This window comes from Cheilinus undulatus, linkage group 21 (assembly GCF_018320785.1).
Source record: "Cheilinus undulatus linkage group 21, ASM1832078v1, whole genome shotgun sequence".
In the NCBI taxonomy this organism is placed as follows: domain Eukaryota; kingdom Metazoa; phylum Chordata; class Actinopteri; order Labriformes; family Labridae; genus Cheilinus; species Cheilinus undulatus.
Genome location: NC_054885.1, coordinates 29,482,260 through 29,503,222, shown reverse-complemented (window position 1 = coordinate 29,503,222; position 20,963 = coordinate 29,482,260). Strand labels below are relative to the sequence as shown.

The 20,963-nt window shown below is 39.8% G+C and overlaps 1 long non-coding RNA gene across 3 annotated transcripts in view; it reads left to right on the top strand.

Moving 5' to 3' along the window:
• The window catches only part of LOC121529633, a 111,823-nt gene extending 95,344 nt beyond the window's left edge, over positions 1-16,479 (top strand). For all 3 annotated transcript variants that reach the window (XR_005993591.1, XR_005993584.1, XR_005993590.1), the window contains 2 exons: positions 14,796-14,920; positions 15,452-16,479. This is a non-coding gene — a long non-coding RNA (uncharacterized LOC121529633). The remainder of the gene's footprint in view (positions 1-14,795; positions 14,921-15,451) is intronic.
• Positions 16,480-20,963: the final 4,484 nt, after the last annotated feature.

Below are 20,963 nucleotides of genomic sequence, written 5' to 3'. Positions count from 1 at the left end.
AGTGTGAGTAGTGCTGTTTATTCTCCAATCATTTATTCATCACTGAAACCATTGCCTAAGTTTGATGCAGATGTAAAACAGAATGGTGTTCTTACATTTACAAGTAGGCTTAGTTAGTTGGTAAAGTGAAACCAGAATATTGTTGTATAAAAAGACAACAGTTAAAGGGCATATAATAGCAAAATGACTTGCATTGTGACGTCACATGCAGAGAAGATTTTGTTTTGTGGTACCTCTATTTCACATTTTCAGAACAGTGGATTTTCTGGACACCCAAATATATGTGCAAAAATCCTGAAAAATATGTTTGTTTTTTTTCATATTGTGTCTACTTCAACACTGTTACCCATACCTGTCTCTCTGTATGCCTGTTCTTTCTTTGCCCCTTACATGCTGCATTGGTTGTATGTTTTGATGTAAGCTGACTCTTGAGTCTGAGCAGAGCAGAGCTTAGTAGGGAGGAGGCTCCCAGCATGTTGGAAGCCACAGCATTAACGGCGCCAACTCCAACGAGACATGAGTTATAGCTCCGGCTTCCCCGAAATCAAATAAATAAAATCCCACTTATTTGTTTACTTAGGCTGTTATTATGATTTGCAGCCTCTCAGTTATTCTATAGGGGAACAAGGACTCGTCTGAGGTCTTGTCATGCTTTGCCTTCACTTAGACACGTGCTTCAGTGGTTTTCAGACACACACCTGTCACCTGTTTTTCCATTTATACATTTCAGTCTGGATATTTCATCATTAAGTATTTGCAGCAGGGCTTTAACAGTGAAAAATCATTGTCTGGGCATTTATGCAGCAGCAGGGTCCACCATTCCTGCGCACCAGCACCGACAGAAGCAAAAACATTCAGCCAGTCGACCCATAAACACACACACACACACTCAAAATGAGCCCTTGGTAGCAACAGTGCTGCAGCTATCGCAGCCTCTTGGCCATGTGTTGAGTGCAATAATGGTAAAGGCAATGACAGGCTCGGCCCATATTCTCAATTAGGCTTCCAAGTGCTAGGTGTGGAAAGGTGTCTGGCACAGCGCCTGACCGCAGCACTCAAAGAGCACTTTGTCTGCACACCTCACACCCACCGTACCTGCCCGTGTTGTGGAAACAACCCAACGTTGTCACACAGTTGATTTAATAAAACTGGATCCTTAAAATGAGACTTCTAGTGTTTCAGGGGCTCAATAGTCGTAATGGAAACACATCCCTGCCCCCTCCCTCCCCTTGTTTGGCTTTACAGGCATCCCTCCAGAGTGAGAACGAGCACAGGAGACCCCGGGATAAACGGATACTTCCCTACTGTGAGCGCAGGAGTCTACGTATGGCAAACGCAAACCCCGCGTCCATCACAAGCTCATATCCAGCCACAAGCTCGGCTGTAGCTGCAGCTTACAGACTTGTTAAATGATGATTGTGAAAACAGAAAAGTCAAAAAGGAAAATAAAGGTAGTGCCAGGGAGGCTGAGGTGCTGCTGTGGTTTTGTAAGTTGGTTTTGGGATCTGTAGGAAGTCTGTTTAGTCTCTTGTAACTCCTGCATGTGCATGATGTTTAAGCAGAAGTGTTTACAGCAGTGATGATTAATAATCACCTAAATAACAATCTGAACTTAATGGATGCATGGCAGTGTGGTGATGGAGGTCAATGTTTTTGCTGTAAGTTATCCTGTGTCAGTTGAAAGCATTTCATGACGGGAAGATCATGAAACAGCAGAGTTTGCAGTGTCTGAGGGCTAACAGCCGTTCCAGACTGGGTGAGTGGTGGTCACATTTCAGCTGTGACATGGCTTGATTTTCATTTCAGCAAGTAGGTTTTGTATTGCTTGGGGTATTTTCTGATAAATTTATACTCAATAAACTGTGCCAAAACCCAAACAGTGCCTGAATCTATGCTTTTAAAAGAAAAAAACAGTGTGGTGAAAGTTGGTGGGAGAATTAAAGCTGTCTCAGTATTGTAAATGATTAATAGAAATATGTTTTTAAAAGGCCAGTAGAACACGGAATAAGAAAAGAAAAAGGTGTAATTTATTGATGTAAAAGGCTCATACAGAAGGCATATAGTGGCATTCCATCAGAGACAAACAAAGTAAATATGTCAGTCAATGTGACTGATCCTTCGTAGGGAAATGCAAGTAGAGCATGGACATTTCTCCAGACAGCAAAACAATTTAAAGGCATTGATGCTCTGCTGAAATAAAAGTTCATGCAATTAAATCACACAAATTTTATAATGTATTTCTTGAATTTTATTTGGAGTGGCAGGGGGTCACATTCAGTTGGAGGGGTAACAAATTAAAGCATGTCTAAGTTGTGTTGTAGACATTGGTACCAGATTTCAATACTTAACCTTGTTGATGCGTTAGGTCTCTCAGCTTGGTCCATGTCTCTGTCAGAAAAGATGGCAAAATGAAAAATTGAGAGCCGTATCTACCTGTCTTTGCACACTGGTTCCCAACCTGGGATCCGGGCCTCCTGAGGGGGTTGCAAAAGATCTTAAGGGGGGCATAAGGTTTAGTATGCTCTTATGTTGTCAAAATTAGATATGAACTAAAATCATGATAACTTGACAACTGTAAAGTTTATAAAAAAAACTTTTTGTCGGAACTAGAGTGTATTGGCCCATTCTGTCCAGCTCAAGTTTATTTTAATTTTTGACAACAGTGTATCACTTTATCTATTGGGTCCTTGCAGGGCTCAGTTTTCTTAAGCCTGGCACACAAGTAAGTTAATCTTGCTGATTGTTGACTTTATTTTCCCCTTCAGACCAAAGTTAGCAGGGCCCGATTATTCAAAGGCTCTAAAGATTATCTTGCCAGATTTTCCTCAGGTGTGTTAAGCGTGATCTTTCCTTCTCCAATCTACTTGAAAGACTATCAGAGCTGCTTGGACTTAAGATAATTAATATAAAATACGTCCAATATTTCTGATCATAAACCCTGTTGGGAACACCAAGGACAGCTGAGAAGGTACTAGGAGAATTGCCATGTGGAATGGGCCAATGGCGAATGAAGAAGCAAGGAGGAAGCACAACAAACACAGCCATGCAACATTAAACATGAAGTATAAAGTGGGATGAATGTCAAAAATGCAGGACCAACTTGTTGATTTGTGACAACAATGAGTCCTGCAAAACATACCAAAATCTGACAAGAAGAGTAGTTGGACTGCAATTGCTAATCCCATTGGATGTAGAAGGTAGCATACAGATAGCTTCATTGAGCTTGTTAAGTTGAATTTGACAGTATGAGAATAGAGTTCTGAGAGTGGAGACTGTGGTCGTCAGTGAAAAGGATTGGTTAGTGTGTGGTGTGCTGTGTTTGTCATCTTGGTGCACACAACACACTACTAGAACAGAATGGTTAAATCTGTCATTTCATGTCGCCATGTGTGGGTCTGTCACATTAAAAAAAATGTCCTAAAATTCTTTTTAGAATGTCTTTAACGTTTTTCAGGCTTTAGATAGGGGGGGCTCCTAGGAAAAGGTTGGTAACCTTCTATTTTAGCAGATACGTATGTCCACATCAGTAGAATATGTTTGCATTACATTCCTGATGACCCTGATGCAGACCAAGAGCAAAAAAGTGCCAGTCCACTTCAGCTTTTTCCAGAGCTTTCTGCCTCACAGCAGCAGTCAGAATTGTTGGCTCATTGTCCAAACGTCATCTTGAATCTTAACCTCCTGATCAAAACTTGCAACACTTTAGCTTCATCCACATGACATTCAGCCTGACTATTCACCATGATCAGTCCTTGTTTGTGGATGAAACAGTTCTGTTTATGCGTTCTTTGGACATGTGACAGCACATATGACAGCGTTCCTACATGTTCCAATGATATAGAGACATTGTGAACAGCTCATTATCCATATGGGATACACACTCTGCCATGTTTCTGTACAGTCTGTTTGGTGTCAGTCTTGGAATAATTTTCTCCATCTATGGAGCAACCAAAGCCTCTTTGTGTAGGTATTCTGGCTTAGTTTTAATTGTTTACATGCTTAAAATCAATGTTGAACATTATTTTTTATTTATCTTTTGTCGACTTGTAAATATTTACATTCATAAAGGTAGAAGAAATAACATAAAAACAGTGGTGCATTTAGCTGTCATGGCACGGGGGGTAATTGGCACAGTGGGGGTAAACAGGTAAACACTCTGGTGGTGTGTGTGTTTGTTTACCCACAGTGTGAGTTGATGCATGGGTATTGCCAGGGGACTGAGGAGAGGGTGGAGTGTGAGAGGGGTGTGTGTCACTGTGTGTGGTGTTTCCTTACTCCCTATAAAGCACACATTGTAGTCAGCATCTGGGTGTGACAGAGGCACTTTATTAATGCACGCTACAAAGTGCTAGGATTTTAATGATGCCTACAGATTAGTAAACATTTAAAGGGGTCAAACCATAGTAAAATAAGAGAGCATATGTTTGATGGATAGGTAAAAAAATTTTCATGTTACTTTGTCAATTGTTTTAGCCTCTGGGTGATGAAAACAGCTCGTCATTTAAAAACACACCATACATTTTCAATGGGGGAAAGGTCTGGACTAACCTTGCAAAGCAGATGGATACGCCTGTTTCCGTGTTTCTCATTGGCGAATCCATTTTGCAAAGGTCCTGTCTGAACCGTTTGGGTCTGGTTAGACAGTGATAGGACCAATCAGCGACGAGGGGCAGTACTTTCGAGCGAGTCGGAGTCATGACTTAAGCAAACAGCAACAAGAGGCCGGTGCAATTATGGCGGAAGACATTAGTGTGGATGCTGTTAAAGCGCCAGTTCCATCAGCACTTGAATCCTGAATCCAGATGGTGATCCAGGCCCAAAATCTAATCAGTTCTTCCTTATGCCATTTCTGACATTTCCTGAATATTTCGTGCAAATCTGTCCATGACTTTTTGAGTTATGTTGCTAACAAACGAACAAACAAACTAACAAACGAACCAACCCACTCAATCACATAACCTCCTAGGCGGAGGTAATAATACACCCAAACACCGTCACGGATGCTTGATTTTGACCTTGTCTTGATTGCAGTAAGGATGGTCCTTTTCAGCCCTTTTCTAAGAACAGTTTGAAATGTGGACTCGCCAGACCTCAGCACTTACTTTTCAAGTTTAGGTCAGTTCATCACAGAGAGGCCCAGAGAAGTTGTTGGCTTTTCTGGATCTTGTCAATGTGGCTTTATCTTTTTATGGTAGAGTCTCAAGCCCTGAGCCCATGTTGTAATATGCAGTGCCACTTGAGAGATTGAAAGTTGCAGGCATTCATTGTGTTTTTTTGGTCTTCTCCCTTATTTGCTGAGCTTTCTCTATAGTTGTAAATCTTAAGTTAAATTAAAAAAAAACATGATATCCCTTTGTTTTTTATTGTTCTTCTTTTGTATTTTTTCTTTTTTGTACCTGCATCATTTCTGCTGTTTGGCTGCTGTGCTAGTGTATTGTCACATTGTGAACAAGCTTACTTGTAGGCGGGGTTGTCATTGGCTTTTGAGAGTTTGTGCAGGAGGCAGTGGAATGGGACTACATGTGGATTGATTGACATGTTTCTCAGTTATCCATCGCTCCTACAGGATGCACTCTGCACCACATGGGCAGCATTACTAAATTAGTTACTCTGTATTTTCTCTTGCATATTTTACCACACCTGAAATAGTGCTGCTCTACTAGTGTTCCTATAGGTTCTTTGCAGTCACATGGCAGACAGCCATAAGGAACAAATGAATCAGAAACAGAAGAGTTAGCATTTTAAAACTCTACATGGATCTGTGCACTGCAATTATCAGAAAAGTGCTACATGTATTGAGCACGATCTCTTTACTTTACAAAACAGAGATTGTTTCCCACAGTTTATCTGATTTAACTGTCATGGAGGTGCTCAGTAACACAATTCATTCAGTTCTGCAGACCTCCTGGCATCTAGCATCATCTATCCAGATGAAGGGAGACAAGGGTCTTGAGTCTTGTACAGAGCTAAAAGGCTAGCCGAGCCCCTTCAAAAAAAAAAAAAAAAAAAAAAAAATCTAATTTAATCACAAACATGCTTTTTGTTGTAACTGTGATGAACTATCAACTGATAAACCTTGTGGAGTAAGTGACTGAGTAATTATGTGCCATTTACGAAGGAAACCAGTTCTGTGAAATGGCTCTTTAATGGGAGCACAGTTGCAAGCTACCATTTGGGTGCAAGTTTCCTTTCCTTCTTTGTCGTTATTAAATCCACATTTTAAAGACAAACTGGTACCAAATGAAGAGTTGTTTGGGAGCCAAGCAACCAGCTCTGCTGAGCTAAGTCAAATGATCTGTATCTGGTAAAATAGACAGATTTCCCATCACAACAACAAAACAGACCATACATGACCAGTCTGACGGCACTCATCCAGGCTTTATCAAGTTTTTAAGTCCTTCCTGCTGCCATTTCACTGGGTTTTTAAGAGCTTTTTTGCCTGAATATTTCACTACTTTCAGGACACAAAAGTATCTAAGAATGAAATGTGTATATTTTTAGACTTTGAAAACTTGGCATACTTGTGAAAAGCTCAAAACATGGTCTTTCTGATAGGGTTACTATACGCAGAAAACACTACTTGCCCCCCAAGAAGAGTTCACCGCTGTTGTGGGATGTCATCTGCAACAAACTTACACGTGCTGGTGGTGATCATATGGTCCTTTGCTTTATTGCTTTATGTGGTTAGAATTGCACAAAATGTATTTGTTGCTGCTTATTTAGACTGAAATATGTAAGTGTTTTGCCTCCTTCAGATACACATGTTGCACTGCCTTCCCTGTCCATACAGTCTTGAACAATATTCTATGTAAGAACAGCACTTAGCAACTTCTAACAAAGTTGCATGGGAAAGGAAAAACTTCCTTTCAAGAGACCTCGAGCAGAACCAGCCTCATGTTGAACAGCCATCTGCTGAGATTGTGCTGGACTTGCAGAAGGAAAGATGGAAAGAGACAAACAACACAAGTAACAACAAATGAAACAGATTTATGGCAAGAATGCTCATGAGTAAGGTGGAAAAATGGTTGGAACAGCAGAGTATAATGAAACTGATCATTCTTATATTGACATTGGCAGCTATAATGATGATAAAATAGGAAAATGAGCAGCTCTGATATTCACATTAATATTTCTAATCATAACAGATGTAGAACTGATATTGAAAGTGTGAGCAGTTGTCAGGCAGATCCACAGCAGCAGGTCGTCTGCAGCAGGAACCCTCAAGACAATAGGGCTCAGGAACTCCCAGGAAGATATACGGTTAGTAACTTAAACGGTGCATGAAGATTTAAGGCTAGTGACATGCAGTAATATGATATAAATGCAAAAACATCACACAGACATCTCCTGCCTCTGTCTCAAAACAGTTCCGACAGGTTTCTTGAGGTTAAATTTCACGGCCTACAACACTGAGGTTTACTCCCATAATCACACTCTGCAGGGTTATTCTTGTACTTTATGGCTCTGAACTCATGACCTTGGATGCATCATGGAACAATTTATGATTCCTTTTTTCTCTCTTCTTGTACATGATAAACATCTGCGAACCTCCTACGGGCTGACTACGATGACAGCTTACAGCAAAGAAGTTTAAAAAATGAAACGTTAGAAATCTCCCCTTTCCTCTCTGCCTTCCTCTCCTCTTCCCCGTCCTTTTCTCCCTCTCTTCTTCCTCTCCTACTTTCTGATGTGTTTGTGTAGTCTTTGCAGTCAGAGGGGGGTGCAAAGAGGGGGAGGGACAAGGACAGAGCCTTCTGCACATCTGAGGTTTATTTGGCCTCCCCCTGGGGAGTGCGGTGAAGCTCTGCATCTCAAGGAAATTGCCAGCGCTTTCTTGGCCGGTTTGGCACAGTCTCAAACGCACTGTCACACACTTAGAAGCACTCACACATTCACTCCTCAGGTTGCTTAAGTCCCCATATTTCTCAGAGTCACAGTGGCAAAACATCCTCTTTTCTTAACTTCTAAATTGCCACAATCATTTGCTGCATGATTCTATCCAGTGCATATTATTGAAATGTGTAAGCCTTTTGTTTTAATGTCAGCAATGTATTCCCAGTTTGGAAACCCCCTTTATGCCTCCTCAGGCATATCTGAGTCCCAGTTTTCCAACCAAGCAGGCCTGAACTTGTTGAGAAGCACCTTCATGAAGTCAAGCCAAAAGTGCTCTGGAAACTTTAAAATTATTTTTTAGAGAGAAGTATGGTAATGTGGGTAACACTTGATGATGAGGTGCATAAAAATTGCCGTAACTATTGGATTTAAAACAAGGGAACAAATGAGTAACTGCTTATAAAGTGTTAAGAAACTACCTAGTGATGCTTCATTGTCGAGATGTAATAAGGTGATTAATAAATTGGTAAAGGTTATGTTGTAACTACTCATAATGATACTCCACTTTACGAAAATGTGAAGCAAAATGAGTAACATTAATAGGTAACCATGAAGTAATGACCCAGAATTGAGTAATCATTCAGCATCATGACTGAATGAAAGTATTTAGTTGCTTTCTTGTTTGATTAGGAGTCCGGACTTTGACTAAACCACTCCAAAACCTTCTTCTCCTTCTTTTCAAGCCATTCAGAGATGGAATTGCTGGTGTATTTTGCAACAATGTCCTGCTGCATAACTCAAGTGTGCTTGAGCTTGAGGTCATAAAGGGATGGCCGGACATTCTCCTTCAGGATTTTCTGGTAGAGAGCAGAATTCACGCTTCCATCAATTACGGCAAGTGGTCTAGGTCCTGAAGCAGCAAAGCAGCCCCGGACCATCACACTACCACCACCATGTTTGACTGTTGGTATGTTCTTCTTTTAGGCCAGATGTAACAGGATTCACACCTTCTAGGAAGTTCAGCTTTTATCTCATCAGTCCACAGAATATTTCCCAAATGTCTTGGGGATCATAAAGATGTTTTTTTCACTAATTCAAGACAAGACATTGTGTTTTTTTGGTCAGTAGTGGTTTCACCTTGGGACTCTTCAGTGCATGCCATTTTTGCCCAGCTTTCTTATTGTTGAATAATAAGTTCTGACCTTAACTGAGTCAAGTAAGGCCTGCAGGTCTTTAGGTGTTGCTCTAGGTTGTTTCTCACCTCCTGGATGAGTCGTTGATACGGTCTTGAAATGATTTTGGTTGACCGGCCACTCCTAGGTAGGTTCACCACTGTTCCAGTTTTTCTACATTTGTGGGTAATAGCTCTCACCGTTGTTCACTAGAGCGCAAAAGCCTTAGAAATGGCTTTGTAACCTTTCCAGAATGATAGATATCAATGACTTTGTTTCTTATCTGTTCCTGAATTTCCTAAGATTGGGGCATGATGTGTTGCTTCTTAAGATCTTTTAGCCTACTCCACTTTGTCGGACAGGTTCTATTTAAAGGATTTCTTGATTCAGCGGGTCTGGTAGTGATCAGACCCGAGGGTAACTCGTGGGATTCAACTCAGCTTACCAAAAATGTGAATATGTAAAATACATTATTATTTTGGATTGGGGAGGGAGGAAGGCAAGCTGTCAATACCGCATGGCAGATAGATGTGAAAATATGAGGGACAGATAAAAAATTTCACTGAGTTTGTTTTTGTTGTTTCTTTGTAAGAAAAAATTTTGAGATAAACATCATGTATCGCCGTTCAGCTAAAAAAATATCAGTATAATTTTGGTGTGTATTTCCCAGCCCTACTCATGGAGATGACTAACACAGAGAACGATGCTGTCTCATCCCTGAGTCCTTTCCTTCCTCCTGTCTGAGCACCCATCCCCTTCTGCTTGCATATCTTTCCCACCTGGCTGCCACTGAGGTTAAAAGGGGGGTTAACAATCACATGCAGGTGGCTCTCCCTGTGACCTGGATGCACTTATCCCCCCGATCCCTGTCGACCCTGACAGGAAGTGAATCCCCGTCCAAGTGACCTCCCCTGGTGGCCCTTTCTGTCCCCATGTTGCCTTGCAGGAAGGAAGGATGCGGTCTGTTGTCCTCAGGCGCCGCTCACCCGCTCTCCCCTCCTCAAAAAAAAAAAAAAAGAAAACAGATTATTGATTCCAGGCTTGCTTCTCTTTATACTCATTTTTTATTCCTCTTTTGGTCTCTTTAATTTCCCGTCTTCTTCTCCCTCGCCTCAGCACCCAGTTTATCCCCTCCTGACATTATTCCTTTCGTCTTTCGTTGTCTTTAGCGTGCCCCTGTGAGATGTAAGTAAACGCTGCGGACGCTGGCAAACCACAACACTCCCCTAATCCCAATCAATTACACTCCAAGGGCCGACAAGAGCTGTGATTTGTAGTCTTCATTTAATTTATTTCTTACACTGACTTGTTTATTTGTGTTATTGTTATTTTATTGGCCATTTGTTTGCATTAACCATGGCAGTCATTTCATGTGGCAGAGAAATCCCAATGCCAGGCTTCTGGGTTTAGTCTGCTCTCAAATGATGCACATGCACTTTGTGAATTAGAGGACAGCATTTGGTGGTAGTTAGGAGGAGAAGGGGACTTCCCGACAGACAGAGAACGAGACCTCACTGACAACATCAAACGCTGTTTTTTGTTGTTGTTCTGGCTACAGTTTAAGAGCGCGGTCTCAAACCACAAAAAAAGGTGAGAAGGTCATGATGAACCTTTGGTCATTGGTTGTTGAGTACAGCTGTGACTGCAGAGAGAAACGTAACCTCCTGGTATTCATCTATGTATGGTGTATTTTCATTTCAGATGATCGTTTATCGTTAGAATAGCCGTACTCTCATTTGATTGGATCTGATTCCCAGCTATCTCAACATATCTTTGGGAATGAAGCAAATTTCTCAGTGAGTCCAGTTTAGCCAGTGGTTAGTGTTAAATGAATTCCAGGCAAGCAACACAAATGTGTCATTTCTTGGTCAATTACATCCCTGAGTGGCGACTTTTCATGTGTTGAGTCACACTTCAACAGTAGGATATAATACAAAGGCTTCACTTCAACTCCCTTTAGTAGTATGAACTGATGCATTTCCTTGTGATTTACTTGGAATAAATGGGTATTGTTTGTGCTACAACTGTAACTACAATTTAAACCCCTGCTGACCATCCCTGAAATACAAAACTCTCAACCTTTTATGGGGCAAGGACACGTATACGTACTTCAGTGGACTTTCTTTGTCTGATACAGTAGAACCGGTTAAAATCAGTGACATTCACAGCACCAATCAGCAGTGGCTCAGAATGTCTTAAACTTCCTGTTTCCTCCAAAACTCACAAAATTCAGTTTTCCTTCTCTTTAAGGCTCATCAGTGGTCGTAACACCATAACTAACCATGATAAGTTCATGAAACTCACACATTGTAAAGGTGAATAGTGCTAATTTTTTGCACAGGATTTCTAAAAACGACTGCAATTTTAGCATGAGAAATGGAGTCGCCATATTTGATCTGTTTATGGGTGTAAAATGACATCTTTTTTAGGACATACACCAAATTCATTCAGCCCTAAAGCAAGGCTATTTTCTTAACAAATTACTTCTCCTTAAGTAGGATAATAGAACTCTATAGTGTAGTTTGGTGTTGATACAGGTTTGTAGGGATCCAATGGTAAATTAGACTTATTTTTTAAATAGCAACATGTACGCGGTTTTTGCCAGTTTTACTACAATATAACAGTTTTATTGTACTAAAATGGCATTTATCCATTTTTATGTTTCTCATTACAAATTCTGAAGACCCTGGCCCTGTCAGGGGACACCTTAGCGGCACCCCAGATAACTGTGTGAGGTTTGACGTGTCCCTGTTCCATGCCCCATGTCCAAAGTTATATCCAGAAGCAGATGTACCTCAAAAATAATCATATAAATTAGATATTAACATAATTTGTTTGGCTTTTTTCCCTTTATTTAGATAGGACAGCTGAAAAGAGAGAGGAAACGTAGGGAGAGAGAGTGCGGGGGGATGACATGCACCAAACAGTACCAAGACCAGGAATTGATCCTGCAACCAGTGCTGAGGACCATAACCTTGGTGCCTGGGCTCCTGCTCTACCCACTGAGCCAAACAAGCACCCCAGAGTAAATTTTTAAGATGTTAGGAAGTACTACTTTGTCTTTATGTGTTTATTTTCCCATTATTAACAGTTTAATCTGCATACACTTTTGGATTTTTTTATCGTAAGCAGGCAAAGAACCATATATGGTCACTTTGTTGGCCTTGATTTTCCCCACAATTTTTTGTAAGGAAATGTCCATTCAGAACTCAAGGTGGTCATTTGGAGAGTCCAAATGGACTTCCAGTGATCAAATGACATAAGAAGTCTTCAGAGCTTTAGTAGACTTTATCTATTTTAATTTATCAACAAATGAAAAAAATACTCGCAGGAAAGAAACTTTGTTCCATTTTATTGTTATTTATTTAAGATTATTAAAAAGTCTTAAATGAAAGATTTCCAGATCTTACATTTTAAAGCTTTTTTATTTTTAATTTTATAGCGTATCCATCTAAAGATGTTGTGCTTGTTTCACTTGTTGTACTTGTCATATATTTAGATTTACTCACATGATTTTTTGAAACTGCCACATCTGATTTGAATTCTTCTCAGACGTATGGAGATAAATTACTGAAGTTAATACAACTTAATTGTGGTGAGCTATTGCTGATCCAGATTTGTTTAAAGATGGTGCTTTTAAATAGACACTTTCTGATTTTAGGAAAGCTACTCTTAGGCCAAGTTCTTAGAAAATAAGAACTTCCATTCAGCTACATTCAGATACTTTCTGGCATCTGGTTCTTTTTTTCCTCGTAGTCTAATCTCAAAATGCTCAAAGACAGCTTCATTTTCAGACTACAATAAAAAAATACCCCTCACATTTTATTTTCTTTTTTCACATTCTTGTCTTACTATCAGGAAAAAAAACAATGCAACTGTGTCATTAGTGTGGTTAGAAACTGAGGATGTGATAGGTCTTACAAAGTATGAGGAGCATCTTTTAAAAAGTCCTTAAAAGTACTAAATCCATGCCAGATTTTCTCTATTTATCTTCACCTACCCAAAACCTCCCAAAAATGTCCATATCAGCATTTATTTGGTGAGGTTTCAAACCTTTGAAATGCACTGGCCCATATCAGGGCCATATTTGATCATAATTTTCATGATGAAAATACATGATTGTTTTCTGAACTGTCCTGCCTCTGAAGAATCTTGCAGGTTGGATGAATGCAGCTCACTAGCTGGGCTTTATGACACCCCTGATTTAAAACATGAGAAAAAGATCATCCTCTTTATTCTTTCCATCAAATAACAAAAACAAAGAAAAAAAGGGAAGTGGTTCTCAGACAGGATCTGGATCCTGCTTTTCACATTAAAAAGCCAGCTCTGAACCAGCTTGTTCATCACTATAATGAAATAAGAATGCAGACAGCTGTGGAGTGATTCTACATTTTTGTGTAGCATCTCTAAGTCTTATGATCAGATATCCGGCACTGTTGAATATTGCGGTCACCTATATTTATTTGTTTGTATTAATAGAGTTTTTTTAATGTCATCTTAAGCTAAAGTCTTTCTTATATTATGAAGGATGAGGTCCATTTACCACATACACAACATACATCTCAGCTTCTATTACTAAAGATTACAGTTTAGACAAAATCAGTCATAAAGTAGCCAGACTTGAGCATGTTTTTTTTTAACAAACTGTACCTCAGACTTCAAAATATACAGTAAAAAAAAAAAAAAATATATATATATATATATATATTTATATATATATATTTTTTTTTTATTTCAGCTTTAAGCATCATTACTTATTTTTTAATGAAGAACATGTGACTTGAATTTTCTGTAGTGCTTTTTTTCCCCAGCAAAAAAAAAAAAAAAAGAAGGCTATTTAAACCTGCATATGGTAGGTGCAGGGCAATGCCAAAACAGCAACAAGGAGACAGTACGCACACTTACTAAATGGCAAAAAAAAAAAAAAAAAATGTTTTATTTAACAACATTTCACATAAAGATTTGGTAGAATAATTGAAAAGGTAAGAATTATCTTATGCATGGTTGGTTAATTTGCATTTCTGTGTTTGCATCTGACATATGATTTCTGTAGATGCGTTTCACCTTGAGGCATTTTGAACACTCTTGATGTCATAACGCCTATCGGACCATTGGTGTGCAAATCTATATGGCCTGAATTTTCAAACAACATCACCTGAAGAAGACCTCTGGTTGAAATGTTGAGGTTTGATTAAGATATTTGCATGTGTGCAGGCATAGCCGCTTCTGCTTTTTCTGAGTGTTCTAATATTAATGTTGTCAAAAGTTCAAACACAGCAGCTCTAATGTCTGTAATGAAATTAAAAATAGCATTTAAATAGAGATTTATACACTGAGCCATTTCCTATTCATATTACATGTCCAGTAAGTAACAGAGTTTCATTGAAGGATCCTCTCCCTTTTCATTTCACTTGTCTTAACAGAAAAATTGAATGTTTTTTCTTGAAATTAAAGTGAATCCTGTTCTTTGTTTCCTATTGGAAATGTAACACATTTTAAAAGACTTGGGACACATGAGAGGACAGCAGGGAGAGAGAGTGAAGTGAGATGTTGTGATCCCACAGGTGTTTATCCCCCCTTTGTGATGTGGATCTGCAGCTGCAGTGCCACCTAGTGGGTGAGAAAGTGAACAGTCCTCATTTGAACCAGTGTCTTCTTGGTAAACAGATGAAGTATGTTCTTTAAAACTTGGGAAGCGTATCTGAGGTGGAGTTTCGATAAATAAGAACTGAAGCAGAACAAATGTAGACTATTTGTCACCGTCATCTGTTTGTGCGTTTTCTTTTTCAGGTCAGACTGTTTGTCTGCGTCTGTAAAGTTTTCCAGCTGAGCTCCTCCAACCAAACATCAAGCCAGCGGGTTCACATCTGGAGCTTATGTGGGAGATAGACATCAAGAAGTCAGGCCTTCAAGCTGTAAGAGAGCATCACCACAGTTGAAAAGAATTATGAAAGCTCCAAATAAATAAATGACCTATCATCAGACCAGAAAAGACCTGAAAACTATCTCTATGAAGAGGGAAAGAAGGAGGGAGGGTGAAAAGAGCGAACATGCTGTAAAAGCAGGAGAAGGTTTGTTTGGCCATGTTTTGCTAATTGGTCTCAGTGGTGCAGCTAATGGTTTTAGGTTTATATCCAAGCTTTAAAAGAAGTGGGAACCAGTGAACAGCTAGCCACTTTGTTTTATGCTTTTTCATCATTTTGTAGGAGAGGAGGTGCAAAAAATTTGCAAATGGAGACTGAAATCACCTCATTTAAAGGCACACGTAGCACATCCTGCATGCATTTAACAGATGTTAGGTGAAGTGAATTTGGAGCTGTTTCATCCATTACGAGCTACTTCAGGTTTTCACACTGCTAAATGTCAAGCTAGCCTTTAAGATTCAGTAACAAGCTCCCATCCTCTTTGATACCTCCATGGCTGTCCCTGTCTTTCATCTCTTTCAGGTTACAAGTGGCCCTCCTCCTGACCCTCAGCACTCCATTTTGTCCGTCTCTCATCGGCCGTAGCTTAGGCATGTGGCAACAAAGCTCTGCTGTGGTCAGATGGCATCTGTCCCTTCAATAATCCTGGCCTTATCGCTACACATCAAAGCGTTAAAGGCTTGCATAATTGAGTTAACGAGTGTGTTGGTAAGTAACCTGATCCTTTATTCCCCACAAGGAGCGCGGTCGCAGTGTGTGACCACAGAGAGACACGATGAGAGAGAGGGAGACGTCCCTAAAGCCCTGCAACAACTGTGGGTTCATGCTGTGGGCCTGGCAAGCTGCACAGTGCCCGGGGCCAGAACCGGGCTAATGAAGAAACAACAGTGGGGTAATGCTGGTGTGGAGCTGGAGCCGCTGCAGCGTGCCCACTGCACAACTGCCCCGGTCAGCACTGGCACTGGCCAGAGCGCCAGTTGTCACGGCCTTAATCCTGCCTGCTGAATGACCTCATCTTTGCCTGCCTGCCTCCCTGCAGCTGCTGCCTGCCATGGCTCGGTACTGCAACAAGACATGGAGTGACCTCACGCTGCACACATGATAACATGCAAAGCAAGCAGATAGGCTTGTGTTTTACTCAAAACATGCAAAACTTTAAAGTACACATAGTCAAGGTTGCAGGACTTACCCACTGTTATGATGGCTAGAACTAATTTCATGAAGATAATTTAGGCCTATTCAAACTTTTCAGTTTGTTGATTCATTCACTGGCTGCTACCAGCCAAACACTGGTATACCAAGGCTGTCACAAAATAACACTCACTCATGACCCTGTCTGTGATTAATCCTTGAAAACTGAAGTGACTGTTGATGTGAATTCTTAAGCAGCCACTCTGTTGTAACTTTAATCTTTACCTGTACTTCACGTCATGCTGTAGGATTTCTTCTTTTAAATATTTCCTGTCCTTGAGGCTAAAATGTTTTTGTTTTTTTTACATTTTGAATGCTCCTACAATAGTAGGATGCTGCTATTGCACTCTTTGTATATCTTTATTTACTCATACTTTGCTTAAATCCTTGATCCTCAGGTGGGGTCTGGACTCCCTCAGGAAACGTATCAAAATCAGTTTGTCAAATTAGATAAGCACATATTAACTGTCAGTGTTTTTCAACCAAAAGTATCCTCTTTAAGGAACTAAAGGGTTTCTGCTGAATTCTGTTGTCTGTATTTCCAACAGGACCTAAAGTCTTGGGAAGATTATGTCAATCAGGCATCCTGACACAGCCAGGTTTCAGGAAGTCACTAATTTATTTATAATTCGATTAGGGCAGTCAAAAGATTACAATTTGTAATTTTGATTTATCTCAAAAGTTGGTTGCTGGTTTAGCTCAGTTGGCAGAGCAGGCACTCTTAAACCGAGGCTGTAGTCCTGTACTCACTGGTCATGTTATGAATTTCCAGTCCTGCTGCAAGTTTGGCGCCTGTCTTTCCCTGCTCTCATTCCCATATTTTCTCTCTTTGTCTGTCCTATCAAAATAAAGGCACACAACACACACAAAAAACATTTTTTTAAGTTAATTGGGATTAAATACATTTGTTTATGTTGCATTTTAATATTCAACTAGTTTGCATTCAAAACTGTTTTGTGTCATTTTGGATTTTTCTGCTGTCTTAAACTAAGAATAATTGACTTCCTGTTTGAATACAGACCTTTTAATTGGAAGACTGGATATTCTGAAGGAAAATGAACTTGTACTCGTGTTGAAATGTTTGAAAACACATTGTGCAGGTGATTTTTCACTAGTTTTTGACTTGAGCTGTCTGAGATTCTTTTTTTTTTTATGAAATGAGAGGAGCATTGGACTGATTTTACACCACTGTGGCTGCAGGGAGACACTGGGATGGTTTGAATGTTTAGCATCTGGGTGGTCACCTGAGATTTGTTGATAGAGTTGTTGACAGAGTCACCAACCAGAAACTTTCGGTACTGCAGCCCCACATCAGATAGTTCCTGGTCTTTTGGAAAGTACCACCAGCTAATCAGGGGCATTTCAAAAGGAAGACCCTCCACACAAGAACTAAATTTAGACCCCAATTCCTGCAGTTGAAAAGGACAGAGTTCCTCAAAATGCTCCTAGTTCCTGTGCAAAGCACCTGCAGTTGAAGAGCATTTTAAAATATCAACAGTTAGTCAATAGCCACACTTGTAATTGAATTTACAAAGAAATCATCCAAAAATTCATGGTAAGTTTGAAAGCATGTACCACTTTTTCCCTTTGGGCTGGTGAGCATCAGTCTGGGTGGTCCACTGGTTTAGATTTTCAAGTTAAATTCTTTATTGCTGTTAAATCTTTGAGGCAAACCATTCTGCAGGAGAAAGCAGACTGAGGTCTCGGTCTGTCTTTTTTAATTATTATTTTTAAGATGTCTTAATATGACCTAAAACTTCTTATATTGTTGGGGCTGTGGCTCGTTAGAGTCGCCTGTTGTAGCCGAATGTTGATATGTCTTTGGGAGACACACGTAACCCTAAATTGCTCCCACGACTGCATCAGTGGGTGAATGGTTGCAGACTGGTTAATACTGATGACCGGTCTGTATTGCAGACTTCGATGTTAAGTGCTTTGAATAGTCAGACAACTAGAAAAGCATGTTGAAGTCCATTTACCATCTGTAACCCTTCTCATCACCCAAGTTTAAAAGTGATTTACTTTGCAGTTAATCTAAATTCAGGATTTGCACAGTAAAGCACTTTTAACCCTGGCTAAATTAAGCATTTGTCATAATTTATCTATAACCAGATCTTATATTTGTGCACATAATCAACATACAAGATCCAGCGGCTGTTCAGTCTGCTGATTTTTTTCCCATCCTCTTTTAAATGGAGGTAATTTTTATTTTATTTTTCAGCTCTACTACTAAACACTAAGACTTTCTTTTGAATTTTAAACCGCAATGTGATGTTCCAGAAAGCAAATCAGCCTCACCCAGGAAGATTCACAGACTTCCACACAGGCATTTATGTTTGGAACAACCTCCAATAAAAGAAATTGTCCCACCTAGTGGAGACTATCCACAGCCAGATCTGTGGATTGTCAGGGGTAATCGGGCATTGTTTTTAGGAGCCAAAAATGCTATTTTTCCATGCTTTTAGAAACAAAATTGCAGTGATTTCTATTGCATTTGGGACATAAGGGTAGTTTTTAAGTTGGAAATACCAGCACAATCCAATATTCCTTTGAACTGTGTCCGTAAAAGACCATTCTGCTCCTGACATAAAGCCAATAATAAGACATAAAGCCAACAAACAGCACCAATAGAGGTAGCAGTTTGTCTCAAGCTAAAGTAAAGGGCAACAGTTGTTTTGGGATGAAATGTGGAATCATTCTCTTGCAGTGTACAATTGTCTGTCATGCGTTGTCAAAGTCAAACTAACGGCCAATTTCATGTTGACGGTAGAAAGCTTGGACATTTAGTGCTTTTAACTCAGTACTTGATGCGTTTGAAAATGTGATGAAGTACAATACTTCCCACAAAAACTTCCTGAAGGGATATTTCATTATGTTTGAAGCTGGGTCATATGAGGTATTTAGCTACAGGAGAGGCAATGGCCTCCAGTGATTTCAGTGAGCTTTGCCCATTTAAGAGGAAAGGGCTCATAGTTTCCACACCCACACCACCAGGTAACTTGCTCTCAGGGTTTCACTAAAGTTTATCTCCTCTCTCTTTCTTCCTGCTAAGTCTACATCTGCAGAAGTAGTTTCTGTGTGTACTCCAGCTCATAAAGTATCCTTTTATCCACAGTAAACAACACATCATTGCAACTCAAGTCTAAAAGGCTCTTTAAGTCAGTATTTTGTAGATGCACCTTTGGCTGCAATCACAGCACTGAGTCTGTGTGGATATTTCTCAATCTGGCTTGCACTATTAGTCACTATTTTATTCCATTATTCTTTGCATAACTGCTCAAGCTCTGTCAGATTACACAGGGATTGGGCATAATCAGACCTTTTCAAGTCCAGCCCACATATTCTTTATTAGATTGAGGTTTGGGCATACAGCTTTCACTGTTTGCTTCGGTTCACTGATTTGCTAAAAAAATAGATTTTCTCCCAAGCCTTAGCTGTCTTGCAGACTGAATAAGATTGTCCTCCAAGATTTTCCTATATTTGGCCATATGCATCTTTCACTCTACCTTTACAAGCCCTCCAGGGTTGGCTGCTGAGAAGCATCCCAACAGCATGATGCTGCCACCAAAAAGCACCATTTTGGTCCCATCGACCCAAAGAAATTTCATCCACTTGACCGTTGAGTCTCCCACATTCCTTTTGGCAAACTTTAGTCGAGATTCAATACAAGTTTTCTTCAACAGCGACTTTCACTGTCACACTCTCCCATAAAGCTTTGACTGATGAAGAACCCAGGCAACAGTTGTTGTATGCAGTCTCTCTCATCTCAGCTGCTGCGGTTAAGCTTGTAACTCTTTTAGAGTAGTCATAGGTGTTTTGATGGCCCCTCTCACTAGTCTTTTTGCACGGGCACTCAGTTTGTGAGAATGGACTGACCTTTTTTTCTATCCATACTCTGACTTACACTTTTGAATACCTTTTCTCTGAGTTGCTTGGAGTGTTCTTTGTCTCCATAGTGTAATGGTAACCAGGAAGATTGACCGGTGACTTGACCTTCCAGACACAGGCGCCTTTATACTACAATCACTCGAGACACATTCACTGCCCTCAGGTGATCCTCATTTCACTAATTGTGAGACTACTAGCACTGAACTGAAAAAGGGGTGAATAAGGTAATCACTTGTTTGAATTTACATATTTTATTGACAATACCTTGGAGAAATCTGTTTTTACTTTAAAATCAAAGAGTTTTTTTTTCTCTTTTTGTCAAAAGGCAAATTGTATTGACCATGATTTACTTATGAAATCATTAAAAGGGTAGAACATCCAAGGGGTGGAATACTTTTTTCAGCAACGTAGCCGCAGCTTGCATTGCAAAATAGCACAAACACCAAGGCTTTCTGTATGAAAATTAAAACATTGACATTTTTTTGATATTGTGTAGGTTGTTTTTTTGGACCATTTTTACTTAAAACATGCTAAATTATGTGTACTACACTGTATAGCCCAGCTTCCTTGGTAGTAGGTTAAGGGGAAACACTCACTGAAATCATGAAATAGTGACTAGTGCCACTACTATTGCCATAAACCTTGCAGGACCCAAGTTAAAAAAATGTGAAATATTCCTTTAAGTAAAAGTAACATTACACATTTTTAAAAAAAACTCAAAAAGTACAGAGAAAGCTAGTCATTGACAGTAAATTTAATTAGTTACTTTTTACCCCTGACCTTAAATGTTTCAAGCTAAAAGGTAGAAGAGTCGGATGAGCTGATTTTGAAAGATTGACATTTGTGTCTGCCAACACAGTCGCCTCAAACTTCTGCAAACATAACTTTTGCAACCAAAATTCATTGCTTATAGCAATTAGCAGGAGCTGTTGTTTTCTCCCTGATTTGAGAGTAA